Raw genomic sequence first — 13,907 nt, 5'->3', positions numbered from 1 at the left:
TCACCAATGTGGTCATGACATATGGCACAATATCTAATCACTGGCATAAAAAACACACATCCAAAGAACAGCAATAAATTCTATAATGCTCTAGACGACTCTTGGACAAGGGGGCAACTAATGGTGAACTGAAGATTGAATAAACTTCAATTCGTCCATGAGTGTTGTCCAAGTCAAGAAGACGGGAATGGTCATCCTTCATAGGACGGTCATTCATGGGCATGAGGGTCGTCCATCAGGAAAGCACCTGGACTAGCCCCAACACCTAGACAACCCCCTAACACTAGGGAAATTTCCAAAAAGATTTACCTACAAAAGACTAGTGAATCGTACTACGTGTTACTATTTTGAAACATTGGCAAGATCCTGGTTCAACGCTGCAACTTCCTACTAAATACTTAACTTCCAATAACAATTATAGAAGATAAGATTGAACATTCCAACTTCTATAGCGATTTGTAGAAGTTAAGTCTAAATCTTCTAACTTTCACAAATATTGGGAAAGTTGTGAAACAAGTAACCGCTCCAAAGCACACTATAAAAACACTTATCTACATCTAATGGAGGTAAGTTCTCATGACTCCCAAAAATTGGAATTCTAACGTTCCAGAGGAAAAAACTAACTTAAGCATCATAAGGTTCTTGGCCGGTTCATCCTAGTCAACTTTGATCTTGTCTTTTTCTTTTCAAGCCTCTCAAGTAATCACTAGCCCATTGAAGCCTAAAGCATTCAGCCTACTGATTTTCTTTTCCATCATCACCCCCGAAGCCTAAAAAATGACCAAAATACCCCGAAAACCTAAAAATTGACTAAAATACCTCTGAAATCTAAAAAATGATCAAAATACCTTTGAAACATAAAAATTGACCAAAATACTTATTAAACCTAAAAATTATCAAAATACTCCTGAAACTTAAAAATGACCAAAATACCCTTGAAACCTAAAAGTTGATCAAAATACTCCTGAAACCTAAAAATTACCAAAATACCCTCTAAACCTAATAAAATGATCGAAATACCCCCCAGGAAAAACCTAAAAATTACCAAAATACCGCTAAACNTCAAAATGAAAAATACCACCTAAACCTAAAAAATGAATGAAATACCCCCGAAACCTAAAAATGACCAAAATAACCCCGAAACCTAAAAATTGACCAAAATACCCTTAACCCTAAAAAATGACAAAATACCCTCTAAACCTATAAAATGACCAACGTGTTTAATAAAATTCTTATGAACTTACTAATTGGAAGAGTTAAAGGCATGATCCTATTTGGTTAGTATCTTTTTTTTTTTTTAAGTATGTTTGATCTTTTTAGAATATTGTATGGATCTAAACTCTAACAATGAACAAAAGAGAATCAGAAATTGAAAGCAACCACCCCCCCCCCCCCCCCAAAAAAAAGCATTGGATAAAGCTAGCTTGAAGATGTAAGCACAATTATATATTTATTTTGTTTACTAATTCTTTTGTGGTTTAATACTTATTAAACAAAATGTAAGAGTATGTTAATATATTACTTAATATATTTGTATATTTCTCATTTTTAAAGATCTTGAGTAAAATTTTGACAATTTATTATAAGAGATGTTTAGACTACGTTTTTCATCTGAACATATTAACATTTGATCTAAAGGATGCATGGGTTAGCAACTAATTTGATAAGACTTTGTTAAGTTGACTTGCAAAACTATGAAAATACAATGATCATTGTTATCAGTGCATGCATGTTATATGTTTGACATAATTTATTTTAGACATGATATGCTAAAGAATTTGTTGTGCATCACACGGGTAGGGGTGGCAAAATCTACCCAAACCCACCCACTTAAGTGAGACTCAATTAACATTAATGTTTATTAAGTTTTAATTGAGTACACAATTAGACCCAATTATGATCCATGTATCATTTATACAAGAGAGATGCTACGTCTACAACAATTTTACAACATTTTTACAACAAATTACAGGTGGTTAGTTGTTATTGGTTCAAATTTTGAAACTAACACTAAGATTACTTTTTTGCCCCAACAATAACAACCAGTAACAACCTACCACTTAGGATTTGTTGTAAAAATGTTGTAGACATATCATTTCTCTTTATACAAACCACCCAACTCTAAATTACCCTAAAACCACTAAAAATTACTAAAATACCCCCTAAACCTAAAAAATGACCAAAATACCCCCTAAATCTAAAAATGACCAAAATACCCCAAAACCACTAAAAATTACCAAAATACCCTCTAAACCTAAAAATTGACCAAAATACCCCCTAAACCTAAAAATGTATCATTTATTTTTTAGGTTTAGGTGGTATTTCAATTTCTGGAGTATTTTAGTCATTTTTTTAATTTAGGGGTTATTTTGGTAATTTTTAGGTTTTAGATATATTTCAACCATTTTTTAGGTTTATGGTGTATTTTGGTGATTTTTAGGTGTTGAGGGGTATTTTGGTAATTTTTTAGGTTTAGTGGGTATTTTAGTCAATTTTTAGGTTTTTGGGGTATTTCTGTCACTTTTTTTAGGTTTAGGGGGTATATTTGTAATTTTTAGGTTTCAAGAGTATTTTGATCAATTTTTAGGTTTAGGGATTATTTTGGTCATTTTCAAGTTTCAGGAGTATTTCAATCAATTTTTAGGTTTAGCGGGTATTTGGTCAATTTTTACGTTTTGGGGGTATTTTGGTCATTTTTTTTTGTATTTCATGGGTATTTTGGTCATTTTTTTGTATTTCATGGGTAGTTTGGTCAATTTCTTGGTTTTCAGGAGTATTTTGGTCTTTTTTAGGTTTCAGGAGTATTTCGGTCATTTTTTTTAGGTTTAGCGAGTATTTTGGTAATTTAAAGTTTTGGGGGTATTTTGGTCATTTTCTTACTTTTAGGGATATTTAAGTCATTTTTTAGGTTTTAGAGGTATTTGGTCAATTTTTAGGTTTTGGAGATGTTTTGGCCCTTTTTTAGGTTTTGAGGATATTTTGGTCATTTTAGTGGTATTTTTTTTAGTATGTTTGTTCTTTTTTAGGGTTAGGGGGTATTTTGGTAAATTTTAAGGATTTTATGAGTACTTTGGTCATTTTCAAGTTTTAGTTACATTTTGGTAATTTTGATTATTGGGTAATTTGGTGAGTTTGGGTTTACCTATAATTACTGGGTTGGGTTGGGTTGGGTTTGGATTTGATTTAATTAGTTAAATGGGCAATAAATGGGTAAATGAATTTTATATACCTAACCCAATTATTCCCACCCTAACCCCAAACTCACCCATTTGCCACCCCTACACACCAGTTAGCTACTAGTAAAAACTAAGAATAAGAAGAAGAAGCAGCTTATGAGTTATGAGTGCTTTTCATAATACGCATATGATGATAACGTAGCCACAAAGCAAAAATCAAATTGGACTGCTGCTTGTTTTGATAGTGGAGGGGACCGTGGAGTTCAAAAACAAATTTTGCTACATCTAAGGGCAATATTGACGCTGCACTTGCACATGCATAAAGTGAGTCTTAACCTTCCCCGGTCACAAACTTCGTTAATAAAATCTCAAATTCTGACCCCTCCATCTATTCTCCCCGTCGTTATCAGAAAAGTCAAGTGCTAATTTAATTCTAATACTTGGTTTTGATCAACAAATAACATTTATCACTTTTTTTGAACGCTTTTGATCAACACGTAATCTTGTTAATGCTTATATTAATAGATAAAGACCAGTACGATACGTACCAAATTAAGTGAAAAAAGATTGAAGGTACATATTGATCAATATCATGCTCATGCATCAAATGATACAGAGATGTTAACGATATATAAATGTATAGATATGTAAGTTTGATTCTCAAAAAAAAAAAAAAAAAAAAAGATATGTAAGTTTAATTTCAACTTTTTTTTTGTTTTAATTTGGGTTTTGAGCATCTAATAAGTTGTTGGACTTGTTTTGAACATAAATTTTTGAGTTAGTTGGTTGAACCCAATAAAAGAAGTTAAGGATACTACGGATTATACTATATAAAACTTACAAATTAATGTGTCACTATTCACACAAAAAATATTATTCAAATATTCATTTATTAAATGGTTGAACACCGTCAATCACATTTATTTTCACATTAATTTGTAAATTTTTTGTCATAAAATTTGTAATAGTTCTAGGCTTCTAGCATTTTCCTAATAACATATCCATTTTTTTTTTCTCTTCTTTTATATCTCTCTTACAAAATTTGGCCTATACACTTTACTTTCACATTTGCAAATTTCTTTTAGATATTGTCAATAAAGTACTAAAATATTGTACTACCAAAAACTTTATAACTCAATTAGTTGATACCTCTTATGTGGCGTTTGGTACAGGGTAATGTTTTAGGATTCTTAGGAATGTTTAAAGATTTCTATGTTTGGTTGCAAATCATGCTAGGGAATCAGATGCCAAGGGAATTTGGATTCCCCCCTTAAACCCCTCTCAGTAGGAATGTGGATTCCCTTTAAAACAGGTGGGAATCCAGATTCCCAAGCTTAAAGGAAATTGTATTTTTTATAAATTGACAATTTTAACCATTTTTTTTAAATGACTTGGTAGTCCACATTCAAATCTAAGGATAGAAAGGTAAAAATAAATAATTCATTTAAGATTCCTGAGAATAAACCAAACATAGGAATAGCTACATTCTTAGGAATGTGATTCGAATCTGGATGTCAAGAGTAATGTGGATTCTCCCGTACCAAACGACACATTAGTGTTTCTAGTAAAAATGTCCATGATTCAAGTTCCACATTATTTTTCATTTTTGTTATAATTTTTGAATTTAATTTTCATTCAGAATGATAATACTCTTTTTGGTGTATTGGCCAAAACAACCATGTAATTGATTTCAAATGAGAGATTTAAGTAATTCTAGATCCGTAACTATGTTTTGTCCTTAAAATTAAATATAAAGTAAACCATATGTTGTCATTTTAATGTTAGTGTTTAATCTAAAATAAACTATCCTTTTTATTTAGAAACTAAAATAATGTTTCCTAATAATTCACAGATCAAATCATAAAAGACTATTTTAGGTAGAAAATACTTGACCCAATTATAATTTTAAACTGGTATTTTTTTTTTTTTTATATACTTCAATAGTAAACCGTTCCAAGAGTTAGAAGACTTTTGTTTATGTAAGATCCTTCCTTTCTCCGTAGTCCAGTCGTTTCAGTTTTTGAGCTCTCAGATCCGGCAAGATCAATCAAATTCTGTGAGAGAGAGAGAGACCAATGAGTCAACCATGTACTTAAAAATAACATTCTATCTTCTTGAAAAAACAAAAATAAATAAATGCTCTTATCATACGAGTTGAGAGAAGATCACTCCATCGTACTCATCACCATGGGCACTACTTTCAATCATCTGCAAATGCATTGATGAGTTAGAGACAGAAGACAAGAAAGAATTGAATCTGAAGATAGAGTATAGCACCAATGATGAAATAAATAATTTTTAAAAAGTACTTGAATGTGTACTTTCATAAAACAAAACTAGGTATTTCCTCAAAATAATACCACATTCATTGAATCATGACCAAATTTCCATGAACAACACAGCTTACAGAAATTTTATTTCATATAAAATCACATTCATAAATCAGCCATTGAAAATGCTAACTTTTACATATTAGGACCTATGGCCACCTCAAGATTCACAAAGTAGCACCCAATTTTCAGTTCCGATTTCCAAATAGGTACTCAGGATGCCTTCAGGAATATAAATAAATAAATATATATATAACAGAAAATATGAATTGAATGTCTATTTGGCAGTGATTGTGCACACATAAGCGAGAGTGTGAAGCTAGTCCTTAACATTTCAAAATAATAATATGAAGTACTAACTTCGACAATGAACTTTAGCTCAATCAAGACCTTCCTTTAATGTGGCGTTTGGTACAGGGTAATGTTTTAAAATTCCTAGGAATGTTTAAAGATTCTCATGTTTGGTTACAAATCATACTAGGGAATCAGATGCCAGGAGAATCTAAATACCCCCCTTAAACCCTTCTCAGTAGGAATGTGGATTCCCTTTAAAACAGGTGGGAATCCAGATTCCTAAACTTAAAGGAAATTGTATTTTTATAAATTGACAATTTTAACCATTTTTTTAAAATGACTTGGTAGTTCACATTCAAATCTAAGGATAAAATGGGAAAAATAAATAATTCATTTAAGATTCTTGGGAATAAACCAAACATAGGAATAGCTATATTCTTAGGAATGTGATTCCTAGGAATCACATTCCTAAGAATCTGGATGCCAGAAGTAATGTGGATTCTCCCGTACCAAACGCCACATAAAAGAATAAGGTGGAGGGTGTGACCATGGGTTCAAAACCCACTACATAAGTGTAACTTACCAATAAAAAAAAGTACAGCTCAAACTCAAAGATTTATCAGTAGTAGCAACTTAGTCCTATCGAGTTTATATCAATATTCAATACTGATAAAGCAACAGATATCATTCATCTACATATGGAATGTTTACCAGTGTAAATATGGTGTGACTTCGGCTACTCAACAGATTGAAATTATTTGATCCAACATGACGATGCTCTGCCATTGCCACACATCACTTGAGAGATCAGTGATGAATACCTTAAGTGGTCACCGATGTAATACAAAAGATTGTTTGAAAAAAAATAAAACAAAAATCAATGAACATAGCAACAGGAAGAGGTAAAAGTACCTTCCCCAGCAGCAATGAAGGAAAGTGCATGTCCAGGAGACAAAACCACTTCTTCTTTTATACCCTCGACATAGGTTCCCTGAAAAGATAACACTCAAATGAGACCAGAAAATATGAAATCAGACAGTCATGAATAAGAAGTAAGAAATTTTTAAGAAAGGAAAAGAGAGAGACCTGTGCATCTTCCCTAACACGCAAATTCTGACCTGTTGGATCAAGCAAGTCATTTATCACCTGATATCAGAAGCACAAATAGACCACAAATCAAATAACTTTCACATAAGAACAAACATTTTTTTATAGATTACTTCACCTCAAATGATGATAATTGTTCACGAGTGAAAAACTCCATATTCAAAAAGATATAAATAAACATGCTCCAATAGTATTATAACAATAAAACTTTTAAAAGTTCTGGTTGAACAAAATAACATCAATCAAATGTAAGAGAAACACATTCAGACTCAAATCACTGTTGATGCAAGTTTTAAGCTTCAACTGTAAAATGCAATCCCAAGTCTCAAACTGGGAAACTCATCTTGGTGCTACTGACCTCATTATAGATTTCAAGATAAGACACGCGGAGTAAGAACTCTCTTCCTGGAGTCTGAANATTGTGGTTTGTTTGTATAGAAGCGGATTGAACTTTTATGAGGGATTCAAATGTTAAATGACAAAATCAAAAGGAATAAAACTTAAAACTTGCATTACAAGTACAAACAGAAAACGAGGAATGGTTGCAGCACAGAATAGCAAAGACCACAAGTCTGGTTGCTTGTTTGTCATAAGCATTAATTGATGTTTTACTTCTTCTTCTTTTTTGATGCATTCCAAAATAATTTCTTTTGTTTGACGTGACAAGTGGGGTAATAATAATGGTTATGGATTTTTTTTTAGATATCTCTGGAAGATTCTTTGGTTACAAAGGAAAGAAAGCCTCCTGATCCCTGGACAGGCACAGGTATGAATCATGGGCTATTGTCCATTAGCATAGATTTGATCCTCTTTGACACTTGGAAATGAGAACTCTATATCTGCTACTCTATTATTCATCTATTACCCGTCAACTGTGATCTTCCTTCTTGAAGGTTATGGACTCTTTCTTAGTCAACCGCTGTCCTCATCGTTCAGAAATCCGAGTATAGTGCTTACAGAAACTGAGAGTAAGTGGCTGTTGCATTGGCAATTGGATTTTGCTTGCTAGGCGCCTAGGCCACAGCTGATGAAAAGCATAAATTTGTATTAATGCAATGTTTGCAAGTTATGTTTGGTGTGCTTAGCTGTTTCCCAAGTTATGTTTGTTTATTTTTTATTTTTAGTTTTAAACACAATGTTGCTGGCAGATGGATATAATGCTATGCTTTTTGGAATAAAAATATACCATGAAGGTGTAGCGTAGGGTTGGAGCTTGGGATGGTCTATAGACCTAGATGTCTTGGGTTTGATCCCCAGTAGGAATTCCATTGGATTACCTAATACACAATTTGGTGGGTGGGGTCATGCATCCGTGGTTTACTCCCTAGGGGTGGGTCCAAAGGACCCTGCATCGGTAAGGTTTCACATCAAAAAAGAAAAAAAAAAAAAAGAAGCTTTTGGAATAAAATTATGTTTACTCTTAGACTGATGACAAGTTCTAAGTGTGATTGAGTCTTTGTAAGAACTTTGTGGATGATCAAATTATTGGAATCTGTTTTTCTGATAAATAAAAATAAGAGCCTTTGTCTTTTCATGTTGTTATTTTCTGTTTTGGTTGATTAAATTCTTTTTGGTAAATATTATAAACAAAGTTGCTAGGAGTTTGCAGGGTTAATTTGCTTTGTGGCAATCTGTTCGATTAAACAGCTTCATTTTCACTGTGTGGTGCAATTTCAGTTGGAATGTTTCATCCTCACCAATGAGATTTAAGGGAATGTTTGGAATGTTGTATAAAAAAGAGTAGGAATTGGAACAAATATTACGAGGAATGAAATTGTAATTCTTATTCATTTATTTGGTTCCATAGTGGAATAGAAACCAGAATGAAGAAAATTTATCTTATAGTATTATTATATAATTATGCATATCATTGAAAAATTTTCAAATGATGGTTGAAGTAAGAACACATTGTAACAGTTTTACTTTAAAAAGTGTAGTTTTTTTTATTTTTATTTTATTTGTAATAGGTTATGATCTGTTTAATTTAATGGGAAATGCTGAGCACTGGTTAATAATCCATTTAAAGAAAGTTTTGATATTACTTTTATGGGAAATGAAAAAAGCTGTCAAAATATTAATTTTTTTTTTTCATTTCCCATAAAAACATTCTTTAAATGGATTATTAAACAGTGTTCTAAGGGCACTCGTTAGCGTTTCCCTAATTTAATTGTAACGATGTAATATTTTTGTAATTAATGAGGTTTGCTACAAACAGCACCTCTCCCCTTGTAAGAGCACAACAGAGGGTAAGATTGTGGCTTCAAGACCCACACCCGCATGTGTAACTTACTAATACAAACAAATGTAACTAAATATCAAGAAATGTATAATTTAATATACAATAATATGAAAATAAATGATCTTTTAGGGTATGTTTGGGACAGAGGGGGATGGGGGAGAGGGGAGGTTGGTTGGAATGTACTAAGTTTTAGTCTATTCCGATGATCTTAATTTTTCTACTTTGTCTCCATATCCCTCCATCCAAACATAAGGTTAGAATAATAAATCTATAATTTATGATTATAATTATATTTAAATTTACTTCTTAGTCTCATTTCTATTTGTATTCTATTGTTAATCATAACTCATAAAAATTATCAAATTAATTTTCCATTTTATCAATTTAACTATTCATTAGTTTTAGGAATACCTATTTCCACCTCTTTGACAAGGAATATTTATTCCCCATGAACAGCTATTTAGCAAGAATAAGCACAACCAAACGACCAAATAAATATTTAACAACACTAGCTATTCCATTGCAAGTTCTATTTTGCATAGCAACTGTGCAGTTGATTTTTTAAAACTAACTTCATTTTCTTCTTCGAACTTGTTGGAGTTCTTAGATGTTTTGAATTTTAGATGTTATATTAGTATTAGGGTGTTTTCTATTGTATTGTTTGTGTTTAACGATTGTGCCCTTATTTTGTGTGTGTGTGTGTGTTCAATTAAATTTATTTCTTATATTAAAAAAGAAGAAGCTAGATACATTGCAGCCCAAGGGTATGATATAATGTGGTTATATATTATTTATCCACGTTTATCTTGGTATAATAAATTGGCTTGCTACTGGATAAAAGAAGATTATTTGGGTGAACTGTAAATTTTTAATTCAAAATTTGAGAAATATGGTTCTTCTCTCTCCTCTGTGTGTGTGTGTGTGTGTATGAAATTTAAATTGACTTGGTTGATTCAGGTTAATGGTATGAAGTATAAAATTGAGGAACTAACCAAAAAGAAATGGAAAATTAAGGAATATATGCTTAAGATGGAGAAAGGACATCTTTGAAGCTGTGATGACACCACAAAATTTTGCTTTTGAGAAGTATGTAACTTAAATGTTATCCAACTCTATATCTACTTCCAAACTTCAAACGTATTAACTTTATGATAAATTTTTGAGAAGGTGCTGTTATTGAAATTATTAAAAACATAGTGGGGAAATTTCCATAATTTTATTCTGCCTCCTGCTAAGCTAGACAAAGAAAAAGTTCTCTTAAAAACATCTGGCCCAACAATGACCGATTCTAACTTCACCGTCTCTTATCTTTTGATATTCTTAAGATGATAGTTGGGTTTGGCAGGTCACCTGGAACATTGGTGGGTCCTTACCTCTAATTGGATCCTGAATGAACATTTTGAAGTTATAATCAAGTCTAAATAAGGTTTAGTTCTTTCTTTCTACTAGAAACTGTTGAATGTTATGCAACACTGGTGTGGGTTGTTTTGACAATAATTCGTCTCAAATGTATGCTTCTAAAGTTGGACAGCTGAGTTGCATTTGTGGTGTGTTAGACAATTTTTTCCTTGTTTCTGTAAGATCATCCTATTTATGCTTTCCTCATTTGGCAATACTTTGCATTCTTCACATTAAAGTTCATGATTATAGATGTGTATAGAAAAAATGATTGCATTGTAGAAATTGAGTTCTAGACTTTATGTATGCTTTTTTTATCAATTGGGTTAAATATATCAAATTTTATAGTTGGGGAAAGTGGGAAGGCTTTGGTGGTTCCAAATACCTATATAAATGAATGAAATCTTTAAAATGTAGACCATTTGATCAAGGTACTAATGATATTATTCCCAGATAATGTTATAGCAACTTTCATTGTTTTATTATTTTCTACTGTTTGTTTCAGGATTCTTAATGTGGTAGCAGGTCTTGACGTTCATAACTAATTAACCAGATTTGATATTTTCAGGCACTGACTACTTGATGTTGGGAAGTGTAGATTCCTATGGTCACCTCATTGTATCTAAACTAGATACTACTGGTAAAGGTAGATTTTTCTTTATATTAATTATCATGATGTTGTTGTTTCTTTAATAAGCTTTGATTGTAAACTTTGCAGCATTGTGTCATTTTAATTGAAAGTTTAAGAATTGTGGCAGTGGTTGTCCTTGAAATTTACCAGTGGGATGATTCGTTCTCTCTCTAATAAATTGGTGTGCCTGCATTGCCTAATCCAGAAGTAAGTTGAAATATCTAGCTTCTTGGAAGGTTGGTAAACTTGATTGATCACTGATGGCAACCTAGCAGTGGTTGTGAATACAGGCCGTTTGAGACCTTCCTCAAGTAGCTTCCACCTCTTCCAATGAGCTAACTAAAGAGATCTCAACCACCCCCCCCCCCCCCCCAATTCAATCATTCTTTCTTTGTGTCTGTATTTTGTAAGTGATTTGGGCCTAATATACCATTTATGTGCCTCGGGTTTCTTCAAATCTTGCTAGTTTATGTTCAATTAATATGATGCTAGAAGTTCGGGCCATAACATGGGTGGGGAGCTTCACAAAGAAGGGGTTTTAACACTTCACTTGTGATGCTGTGGTTGTTGTTCTGGAATTTGAGGGGTTTAAACAGTCCAGTAGATGTATGGTGGTGAAATAATGGTGAAAGAAATGCATTATAGTGTCCTTACAAGAAACTAAAATTGATGAGATGACATGACATGACATAGGAAAAATTGGGTAAATTGTCTATGTGTGGTTTTGGTGGGTTTAGGATTAGGAGAATATGTTAATTTAGAGTTTAGAATTGTTGAATAAATGGTTTTAGGGTTGTGTTAGGAATTAAAAGAAGGTTGGATGAGTTAATTGATGGCTATTTGTTAGAAGACTTGGGATTTTGATACTATGTGAGGGGTTTGCAGTCTGAATGACGACTGACTTGGAAGAACCCTAGGTGAGGAGTTTGGGGGCATATCATGAAGGTGTCTTGGCTTGTGTACTTTAATGCTATAAGATTCCCAAGTGAAAGGGTTGGATGTGTTAGATACAGTCCAATATGACAGAATTTAGTGATTTTATTTCAATTTAGAACTTAATTGATCTACCCTTAGAGGAAGGGGTGTACATTTGGTTGATCAAGTCTTAGTGTCATCGGAGCATTATCCCAATGTGATTTGGTGACTTTTTCCAAGGCCTGTGTCTAATCATAGCTCAATTGGTGGATGCTGTGGAGATCAGGGATTTCCGGCCTATTAGCTTAATTGGTGGGATTTATAAGATAATTTCTAAGGTGTTGGCCAATCGTCTTAGAAGGGTGGCACATGGGCTTATTTCAGATTCTTAGAATGCATTTGTGAAAGGTAGACAAATATTGGACTCTTTTTTAATTGCTTCAGAATGTGTTGATAGTAGATTGAAGTCAGGTGTTTTTGGAGTGTTGTGTAAGTTGGATGTGGATAAGGCATATGACCATGTGAGTTGGGGTTTTTTAATGTATATGCTTCAGCGATGTGGGTTTTTAGAGAAATGGAGAAAATGGATAATGTGTTGCATCTCGACTATTAAATTCTCCATTTTGATCAATGGAAGTCCTTCTGATTTTTTTGGTAGTTCTAGGGGGATTCGGCAAGGGGACCCCTTGTCTCCGTTGCTATTTGATATTGTTATGGAGGGTTTGAGTCGTATGTTGGATGTGATAGCTACTACTAGTTAATTCTCAGGCTTCTCTGTAGGTAATACGACTGGCAACTCGGTGTTAGTGTCTCATCTTTTATTTGCTGATGACACTCTTATTTTCTGTGATGCTGATCCTATGCAAATAGCTAGTTTGAGAGCAATTCTGGCTAGATTTGAGGAGGTCTCAGGTTTAAGGATTAACTAGGGGAAATCTGAGTTGGTTCCTATAGGGGTGGTGCACAATATGGATGTTCTGGTGGGGATGTTGGGTTGTAGGCAATCCTCTCTTCCATTAAGATATTTGGGGCTACCATTAGGAGCTAAATTTAAGGAATTATCAATTTGGAACCCTATTTTGGAGAAGATGGAAAGGAGATTAGCTGGGTGGAAGAGGTTGTATCTATCTAAGGGGGGTAAGGTAACTTTTATTAAAAGTACTCTTTCCTCCTTACCTACATACTTCTTTTCCCTTCTGCCTTTATTTGGGAAGGTGGCAAATCGTATGGAGAAGTTACAACGAGATTTTCTGTGGAGTGGTATTAATGGTGATTCTAAATTACATGTAGTTAGTTGGGCTTAGGTTTGTAAGCCGTTGCAGGTTGGAGGGTTGGGTATTAGACGATTGAGGAGTTTTAATTCTGCCTTGTTAGGAAAATGATTATGGAGGTATGGCATGGAGACCGATGCTCTATGGAGGAAGGTTATTGAGGTGAAATATGGGAATGATTGGGGTAGTTGGTGCACGAAAAAGGTGACCTGTGCTTATGATGTTAGTTTGTGGAGACATATTAGGAGTGGTTGGATGAGTTTTTCTAAACTACTTTTGTATGATGTGGGGGATGGTACTAGAGTGAAGTTTTGGAAGCATCTGTGGTGTGGAGATTGTACTCTTCAAGAGGTGTTTCCAGAACTTTATTGTATTAGTAGAACAAAGGATTCTTCATTAGCGGAGGTGATGTGTTGGTCTGGTGGGAGGATTCATTGGGATGCTAAATTTCGTCGCCCTTCACAAGATTGGGAACAAGAATCCTTTGATCTATTTATGGATATGGTCTACTCTTCGATGGTACGGGGATTGGGTCCAGATAGGGTG

General features: G+C 33.3%; 2 long non-coding RNA genes across 2 annotated transcripts; one reads left to right on the top strand and one right to left on the bottom strand.

Moving 5' to 3' along the window:
- Positions 1–6,321: 6,321 nt before the first annotated feature.
- LOC136068475 (uncharacterized) lies at positions 6,322–7,327 on the bottom strand. Its single transcript, XR_010629830.1, has 4 exons — positions 7,266–7,327; positions 6,887–6,946; positions 6,713–6,791; positions 6,322–6,579 (listed from the first exon to the last, which is right to left on the bottom strand). It is a non-coding gene; the product is annotated as an uncharacterized LOC136068475 (long non-coding RNA).
- A 280-nt stretch (positions 7,328–7,607) lies between these two features.
- On the top strand, positions 7,608–11,540 carry LOC136068489 (uncharacterized). The gene is made up of 3 exons (XR_010629857.1): positions 7,608–7,673; positions 7,801–7,875; positions 11,113–11,540. It is a non-coding gene; the product is annotated as an uncharacterized LOC136068489 (long non-coding RNA).
- Positions 11,541–13,907: the final 2,367 nt, after the last annotated feature.

The sequence above is a fragment of the Quercus suber genome, unplaced genomic scaffold (assembly GCF_002906115.3).
Source record: "Quercus suber isolate HL8 unplaced genomic scaffold, Cork oak 2.0 scaffold_117, whole genome shotgun sequence".
Taxonomy (NCBI): Eukaryota; Viridiplantae; Streptophyta; class Magnoliopsida; order Fagales; family Fagaceae; genus Quercus; species Quercus suber.
The sequence above is the reverse complement of the archived record's forward strand: the minus strand, read 5'-3'. Positions and strand labels throughout refer to the sequence as shown.